General features: G+C 41.5%; 1 non-coding gene across 1 annotated transcript; it reads left to right on the top strand.

Annotated features, from left to right (window-relative positions):
* Positions 1-912: 912 nt before the first annotated feature.
* Positions 913-984, top strand: TRNAC-GCA. Its single transcript has one exon. It is a non-coding gene; the product is annotated as a tRNA-Cys (tRNA).
* The last annotated feature ends 8,226 nt before the right edge of the window (positions 985-9,210 follow it).

Below are 9,210 nucleotides of genomic sequence, written 5' to 3'. Positions count from 1 at the left end.
GTAGAATGTATGTACTGGGACTCTTCCTTTCCCCTATGAATCTGTGATGTGTAAAACACGGTGGTTGCGTGTATGGACTCTGTTGCCAGACTCCTTGAGTCTGCATTTCCACTTACCAACCATTTGACATTGGACAGCTTATTCAACGTTTCTGTGCCTCAGCTTTCTCATCTGTAAAACTGGGACACCAGTCATAGCGCCTGCCTTACGGAGTCGCTGTGAACACGACTGCTCTGTAAACGTGAGTGACGCTCTTTCATTCAGCTCGTGCATGGACTGTGGTGTGCTCCCAGGTCTGCGTTCCAGGTGTTCTGTCCCTGCGCCGAGTCCATTCTTGCGTCCTGGCAGATGCTGATGTTTAGTGGGGCAGGCTGTCTCCCGCTGCTGTCGCTTTTTGGTTTTCTTGGCCTCCGTCGCCTATTTTGCTTTAGGAAATAAATGGTCTACCTTTTCTTCACTGCTCCAGGCTCTCCATTTTCATCGCAGATAAGCAGTTAGTTGAAAAAGACAATCCTTGCATCAGATAAAGGCCTAAGAGGGTCTTCGTGGTTTGCGGGTAGGAGAAGGGGTGTGGGGGAGGGCCATGAGTGACGTCAGAGGATCCTGGGAAGAGGACAGAGGTGGGGAATAAAGATGAGGAGAGCGAAAAGGGAAAGAGCCCAAAAGGGACGCTTAAAGATAAGGTTCGAGGTGAGGACGGCTGAAGGAGTAAACGCAGTGAGCCGGGGCTGTCATCCCGGTTTTCTTCCCAAACTGGGGGAAGAAAGTGCGTTGGAGTGTGACGGTGAGAACGCAAAGGCCGGAACTGGGCGCCGGTGGAAAGCACCGCCCAAGGCGCGGACCCTGCTGCGCTGTACGCGACTTGCGTGCGGCTGACTGCGAAGGTGTGAGTGACGCTGCTGTCTTGCTGGAGGGGGTATAGCTCAGCGGTAGAGCATTTGACTGCAGATCAAGAGGTCCCCGGTTCAAATCCGGGTGCCCCCTGCGCGCAGTGGCTTTTAGAGGTTTCCAGGCTCTAGTAAGACCTACACACACAGCACCTTGATTTCCTCCAAAGACCCTGCTGGTTCAAATCCGGGTACCCCCTGCGCAGTGACTTTTAGAGGTTTCCAGGCTCTAGGAAAACCTACACACACAGCACCCTGATTTCCTCCAAAGACCCTGCTGGTTCAAATCCGGTTACCCCCTGTGCAGTGACTTTTAGAGGTTTCCAGGCTCTAGGAAAACCTGCATACACAGCACTCTGATTTCCAAAGACCTGGCAGCCCCACTGGAACTAAAATATAGGAACTTCTTTACGCTCAGTCCCAGAGATTTCCCATCACACATTTCTTCTGACCCAAGTAGGGGTTAGCCAGGGGCTCCCGGAGAGAGAGGATCTCCAGCGGCTGCTCCCGGAAAGGTGTAGAAAAGGCCCGCGGGTTTCGGGCTTGGAAGTGCCTCCCATCTCACACACCTGCGCCCCTGGAGCCACAGTCAGGTTCCCAGCCACATATATTGTTCAAGTAAGGATGATTTGGAGAGGACATTGGGATGCTAAATTATATACTTTTGGGAATTATTTTTTGAGTAAAAAAATTGTTTCAATATTTAGTTTTAGTATTTTGGTAGATCAAATATTGACTAGCGATTCTATTCAATAGCTATTTTCAAAAACACTTGCAGAAAGTGCATACTACCATAACGACATATTTTATTATACTAAATCAGCTCTGTGACAAAAAAAAATTTAGTTTATTTGCATATATATCACCTAAAAAAAAAAAACTCACACTTTATCTGAATTGGTAGACTATCCCAGCCTGTTTGGATAGACTTGTGAGTTGTGTGTACACCACATCTGGTTCCAACGACATCCTGCTGAATCTTCTTAGGATTTACTAAAGACTTCCTTGCCAAGAACATTGTTTTCATCCCGGTGCTGTGCTCCCCAAATCGCACCCTTGTATTGTTGCTGCACAAAGAGTTTTGCCTTCAATATTGCACTTTTAAACCGAGTATACCAGCATTCACAATAACGGCAACTGTTTCACCTTTTATAAAATGAACTTCCAAAAGCTTTGGTTCCATTAATTAGGTGCCAGGACTACAGACCTGAAAGGGGATTGTCCTCAATAACAGACTTACGTTCACCTTTTTAATGATGGCTTTGTAGTTTCTCAACTTCATTAATCACTGGCTTACCAACTCATTATTCCCCAGGATAATGTTTTCCTCAGAAAGGTTTATCTCCATTGGCTGGTGGGGAGGGTGCACTGGAAGGAGGAGAAAATCAGAGGAGGGTAGTCCATGCTCCTCCTGAGGTGTGAGATTGAGATTCTGGAGCAGAAATCAAAACCTTGGAGTCACAGTCTTTCTTTCTTTCTTTCTTTCTTTCTTTCTTTCTTTTCTTTTCTTTTCTTTCTTTCTCTTTTCTTTTCTTTTCTTTTCTTTTCTTCTCTTTCTCTTTCTCTTTCTTTTTGAGACAAGGTCTTGCTCTGTTGCCCAGGCAGGAGTGCAACAGCACAATCATGGCATCACTGCAGCCTCGACCACCTGGGCTCAAGCAGTCCTCCCACCTTAGTACTCCCGCCAGAGTACCTGAAACTACAGGCGATTTCTTTTTCTTTTTCTTTTTCAATTTCAAGGATTTTTTTTTAAATTTTATTTTAGGGTTGGGGGTACATGTGAAGGGTTGTTACACGCATAAACACGTTTTACAGGGGTTTGTTGTACATATTATCACATCACCCAGGTATTAAGCTCAGTATTCAACAGTGATCTTTTTTGCTTCTCCCCCTCCTCCCACCCTCTCCCCTCAGGTAGACCCCAGTGTCTGTTGTTTCCTTCTTTGTCTCCATAAGTTCTTATCATTTAGCTCCTACTTATAAGTGAGAACATGCAGATTTGATTTTCCATTCCTGCATTACCTTGCTAAGGATGATGGCCTCCAGCTCCATCCAGATTCCTGCAAAAGACATGATCTCATTCTTTTTCATGACTGCATAATATTCCATGGTGCATATGTACCACGTTTTCTTTGTCCACTGTGTCATTGATGGGCATTTAGGTTGTTTCCATGTCTTTGCTATTATGAGCAGTGCTGCAATAAACATTTGTGTGCATGTGTCTTTATGGTAGAATGCTTTACATTGCTCTGGCTATATTGCCAGTAATGGGATCAAATGGTAGTTCTACTTTTAGTTCTTTGAGGAATCACCATACTGCTTTCCACAATGGTTGAACTAATTTACACTCCCACCAACAGTGTATAAGGGTTCCTTTTCTCCACAGCCTTGCCAGCATGTGTTATTTTTTGACTTTTTAGTAATAGCTATTCTGGCTGGTGTGAGATGGTATCTCATTGTGGTTTTGATTGCTTCCTCTAATGATCAGTGATATTGAGCTTTTTTGCACATGCTTGTTGGCTGCATGTATGTCTTCTTTTGAGACATGTCAGTTCATGTCCTTCGCCCAGTTTTTTTTTTTTTTTTTTGAGACAGAGTCTTGCTCTGTCAGCCAGGCTGGAGTGCAGTGGCACGATCTCAGCTCACTGCAAGCTCCACCTCCCGGGTTCACACCATTCTGCTGCCTCAGCCTCCCCAGCAACTAGGACTACAGGTGCATGCTGCCATGCCCAGCTAATTTTTTCTGTATTTTTAGTAGAGACGGGGTTTCACCATGTTAGCCAGAATGGTCTCGATCTCCAGACCTCATGATCCGCCTGCCTTGGCCTCCCAAAGTTCTGGGATTACAGGTGTGAGCCTCCGCCCCTGGCCATCCTTTGCCCACTTTTTAATGGGGTTGTTTTTCCCTTGTAAATTTAAGTTCCTTATAGGCCTTTGTCAGATGCATAGTTTGCAAATATCTTCTCCTGTTCTGTAGGTTGTCTGTTTACTCTGTTGATGGTTTGCTGTGCAGAAGCTCTTAAGTTTAATTAGATCCCATTTGCCAATTATTGCTTTTGTTGTGATGGCTTTTGGTGTCTTTCTCATGAAATCTTTGCCCATTCCTATGTCCAAGATGGTATTTCCTAGGTTGTCTTTCAGGGTTTTTATAATTTTCAGTTTTACATTTAAGTCTTTTTTTTTTTTTTTTTTTTAACATTTAAGTCTTTAATCCATTTCGAGTTGATTTTTGTGTATGGTGTAAGGAAGGGATCCAGCTCCAATCTTCTGCATATGGCTAGCCAATTATCCCAGCACCATTTATTTAATAGAGAGTCTTTTCCCCCTTGCTTGTTTCTGTCAGCTTTGTCAAAGATCACATCGTCATAGATGTGCAGCCTTATTTCTGGGCTCTCTATTCTGTTCCATTGGTCTATGTGCCTGTTTTAGTAACAGTACCATGCTCTTTTTGTCACTGTGGCCTTATAGTATAGTTTGAAGTTGGGTAATGTGATTCCTCTAGCTTTGTTCTTTTTACTTAGGGTCGCCTTGGCAATTCAGTCTCTTTTTTGGTCCCATATAAATTTTAAAGTATTTTTTCTAGTTTTCTGAAGAATGTCATTGGTAGTTTAATAGGAATAGCATTGAATCTATAAATTGCTTTGGGCAGTATAGCCATATTAATGATATTGATTCTTCCTATCCATGAGCATGAGATGTTTTAACATTTGTTTCTGTATTCTCTGATCTCTTTGAGCAGTGTTTTGTAATTCTCATTGTAGAGATGTTTCACCTTCCTGGTTAGTTGTAAGAGATGGAAAAATTCCTGGACACGTATACTCTCCTAAGACTGAGCCAGGAAGAAATTAATTCCCTAAACAGAACAATAAGGAGCTCCAAAATTGAATCAGTAATAATAGCCTACCAACCAAAAAAAGCCCAGGACCTGATGGATTTGCAGCTGAATTCTGCCAGATGTACAAAGAAGAGCTGGTATCACTCCTGCAGAAACTATTCCAAAAAATTGAGGCAGAGGGGCTTCTCCCCAGCTCATTCTATGAGGCCAGCATCATCTTGATACCAAAACCCGGCAGAGACACAACAAAAAAAAGAAAACTTCAGGCCAGTATTATTGATGAACATCAATGCAAAAATCCTTAACAAAATACTTGCAAACAGAATCCAGCAGCACATCGAAAAGCTAATCCACTGTGATTAAGTAGGCTTCATCCCTGGGATACAAGGATGGTTCAACATACAAAAATCAATGAATGTGATTCATCACATAAACAGAACTAAAGACAAAAAACACATGATTATCTCAATAGATGCAGGAATGGCTTTTGATAAAATTCAACATCCCTTCATGTTAAAACTCTCAATAAACTAGGTACTGAAGGAATATACCTCAAAATAATAAGAGCCATTTATGACAAACCCACAGCCAATATCATACTGAATGGGTAAAAGCTGGAAACATTCCCCTTGAAAACCAGCAGAACACAAGGATGCCCTCTCTCACCACTTGTATTCAACATAGTATGGGAAGTCCTAGCCAGAGCAATCAGGCAACAGAAAGAAATAAAGGGCATCCAGATAGGAAGAGAGGAAGTCAAACTATCTCTGTTTGCAGACAACATGATTCTATATCTAGCTCATATTCGTGGCCCAAAAGCTTTGTCAGCTGATAAACAACTTCAGCAAACTTGCAGGCTACAAAATCAATATACAAAAATTGCTAGCATTCCTATATACCAACAATAACCAAACTGAGAACCAAATCAGAAAAGCAATCCCATTCACAATTGCCACCAAACAAAACAAAAAAATACCCAGGTGATTTGTATGTTTTGTAGAGACAGGGTCTTACTTTGTTGCCTGGGCTGGTCTCAAACTCCTGGGTTCAAGCAATCCTCCTGCCGCCACCTCCCAAAGTGCTGGGATTACAGGCCGGAGCCACTGCACCCAGCTCAGAGTCATAGTCCTGACCATTGTCAACAGCCGAATCAGACGCAGGCAGGCCTCTGAGTCGCTTTCCAGGTGGGTGGCATGGAGGAGGCAGCTAGATCCGTGCTTTCCAGCAGTCCCTGAACTCTCCTAAGAATTTTTCTATTCAAATTTTAACCACAATCTTCACATTTTTAATATAGGCATGCTAGGGCTTGTTTGGGTGGACACTTAATAACCAAAAGCTGTTTCTAGGCACTCTGTGCTTGGGTGTGCCTGTACGCGTGTGTTTGTGATTCACTTGTCACCACCATGGGGTGCTTTAATACCTGTGATGGCAAAAGAACAGAAGCGGAACTAAGTCCACAAGAGAGGGAAGTGACAGTTGTGCTAACAGGCGGTTTCCCAGACGTGCTGGGGACCAGCCGGTCTTCACAGGCTTGTGAGGGACAGCCCCACAAACACATTACACAGAGCCTATTAGTTCTAGCAAGTCAGTTTCTTCTGAATAGCTAACAATTTGAGTGTTATTTGATTTATGATTTCATTTGTAATAATTTCTAAAAAAAAAAAAATTTTTTTTTTTTTTTTTTTTGAGAGACAGAGTCTTGCTCTGTTGCCCTAGTTGAAGTGCAGTGGTGTGATCTCGGCTCACTGCAACCTCCTCCTCCTGGGTTCAAGTGATTCTCCTGCCTCAGCCTCCCGAGTGCCTGGGACTACAGGCACACATGACCATGCCCAGCTAAGTTTTGTAATTTTAGTAGAGATGGCATTTCACCATGTTGGCCAGGCTGGTCTCAAACTCCTGACCTCAGGTGATCCACCTGCCTCGGCCTCCCGAAGTGCTGGGATTACAGGCCTGAGCCACCACCTGTGGCCTGATTTCTAAAATTATTTTGTCTTTATAGTCGTATAAGTCTGTAAGTACAGGGCAGTTATATCTAGTTTTGTGTACACATGTGTATAAAGATCTAAGAACTAAACTAAATAAACTAAGAAATAAACTAAAATAAAGTTAACTCTGGGGCTCTAAGAGAAATGTTTCTCTTTTAAAGGTGTACAAGAAACCAGTAAAGAGGTTACATGCTGGCCAGGTGACAAGGATGGAATGGAGTCTTAATTTTTCTCTGTATGCCATCTTGTACATTTCAAATTCTGAGCCATGTGAAAGCGTTACTCATACAAAAACTAACTAATTTGCACATTTAGAAAACCTCTAAATGTTCTGACTTTCCCAAAAGCAAATGCAATAAAAACAAAGATAAATAGCTGGGGCTTAATTAAACTAAAGAGCTTTTGCACAGCAAAACAGCAGAGTAAACAGACAACCCACAGAGTGGGAGAAAATCTTTGTAATCTATACGAACATTACTAATGTCCAAAATCTATGAGGAACTCAAACAAATTAGCAAGAAAAAAAATAAACAATCCCATCAAAAATTGGGCTAAGGTCATGAATAGACAAGTCTCAAAAGAAAATATACAAATGGGCACCAAACATATGAAAAAATGCTCAACATCATTAATGATCAGGGAAATGCAAATCAAAACCACAGTGCGATACTGTCTTACTCCTGCAAGAATGGCCATAATCAAAAAAATCAAAAATAATAGATGTCGGTATTGATGTGGTGAAAAGGGAACACTTCTACACTGCTGGAGGGAATGTAAACTAGTACAACCACTACGGAAAACAGTGTGGAGATTCCTTAAAGAACTAAAAATAGAACTATAATTTGACCCAGTAATCCCACTACTGGGTATGTGCTCAGAGGAAAAGAAGTCATTATATGAAAAAGATACTTGCACATGCATGTTTATAGCAGCACAACTGGCAATTCCAAACATGTGGAACCAACCTAAATGCCCATGAATCAATGAGTGGATAAATAGACTGTGGTATACATACACAATGGAATACTACTCAGCCATAAAAAGGAATGAATTAATGGCATTCACAGCAACCTGCATGAGACTGGAGACTATTATTCTAAATGAAGTAACTCAGGAACGGAAAACCAAACATCGTATGTTCTCATTCATAAGTGGGAGCTAAGCTATGAGGATGCAAAGGCATAAGAATGACACAATGGACTTTGGGGACTCAGTGGGAAAGGGTGGGAAGGGGCTGAGGGATAAAGGGCCACTAATTGGGTGCAGTGTTTACTGCTTGGGTGATGGGTGCACCAGAATCTCACAAATCACCACTAAAGAACCTACTTATGTAACCAAACGCCACCTGTTCCCCAATAACCTATGGAAATAAAAAAAGTCTAAAAAAAATAGTTACCAGATTTGGAGGCAGGGAAAGATTTTTCTTTTATTACTCTAGACAATTTGTAGCTTACACTTGTATTTACAGAATCATTCTGTTTCTCTGAGACTCTTCAGATCTATTTTTGAGGGGAAAAAAAAAAGCTAGGGTCTGCTTTTGAACTGCATTATACATCTTGATGAGACATCTAGGTGCCACTGTCTTTTTCCAATAAAATCAGTGACAGCAAAGTAATAGCCAAAGGCATGTTGACTTCCTTAAAGTGGCTCAACTTACTTTTGTGTACAGTAAGATTCAGGGGGCACAACAGACAACCTAATGCTGTCTGTCTGTAGGGATTTAAGAAAAAAAAAAGGAAACCTGATGCTCACGTTAAAAGTAAAGCAATCAAATGGTAGAAACATTATCAAATAATGTGGTGAATCTTCGAGTAATTTCTGATGTATTCATATCTAATACTATTAAGGTTTGATCCCAGATTGAAAATATAGCTGTAAAATAAGCAAGCTCTTCTGAATATAGAAACCATTTTACCTAGGATAATATAGATATCATTTGTCTGCTTCCCTTATATTCATTTTTAGAGTACACAGTAGCTTCCATAGAAGGTTGTGGATCTCCCTTCAGAGGCTCTTAAGGGTAGAAAATGAACTAGATGATTTCTTGAGGCTTCCCCCACCCCTCTGATTTTGCAAATAACCAGCTCTACTCCAAGGCTAACATGTCTCATTGCCAGGGGCTGGGGGAGGTGGGAATGGAGTGATGTCTGCTGATGGGTTTGGGGTGTCTTTCTGGGGTGATGAAAATGTCCTGAAATTTGATAGTGGTGATAGTTACACAATCTGTGAATATGGTAAAAACCACGGAATTATATACTTTTTAAAGGTGGAGTATATGATGCATAAATTATAGCTCATTTTTAAAAAGGTTATTATGTCTCCATTTAGCTGATATGAAAATCTAAACTTTTATTAAAAATATTCTGTTACATAAGAGGTCTGGAAGTAGTTTATCATAATCGTTAAATAATCTGACAAATGTCACTGTTTCTATGGTGTGTAGCCTCCTCAGCAATTCCTTTCTGAACGTATTTTGACCGGAAATAATTCTAATTTGTTAACT

The sequence above is a fragment of the Theropithecus gelada genome, chromosome 3 (genome assembly GCF_003255815.1).
Source record: "Theropithecus gelada isolate Dixy chromosome 3, Tgel_1.0, whole genome shotgun sequence".
Lineage (NCBI taxonomy): Eukaryota > Metazoa > Chordata > Mammalia > Primates > Cercopithecidae > Theropithecus > Theropithecus gelada.
Note: the sequence above shows the minus strand (reverse complement) of the source record. Positions and strands in the feature narration are given on the sequence as shown.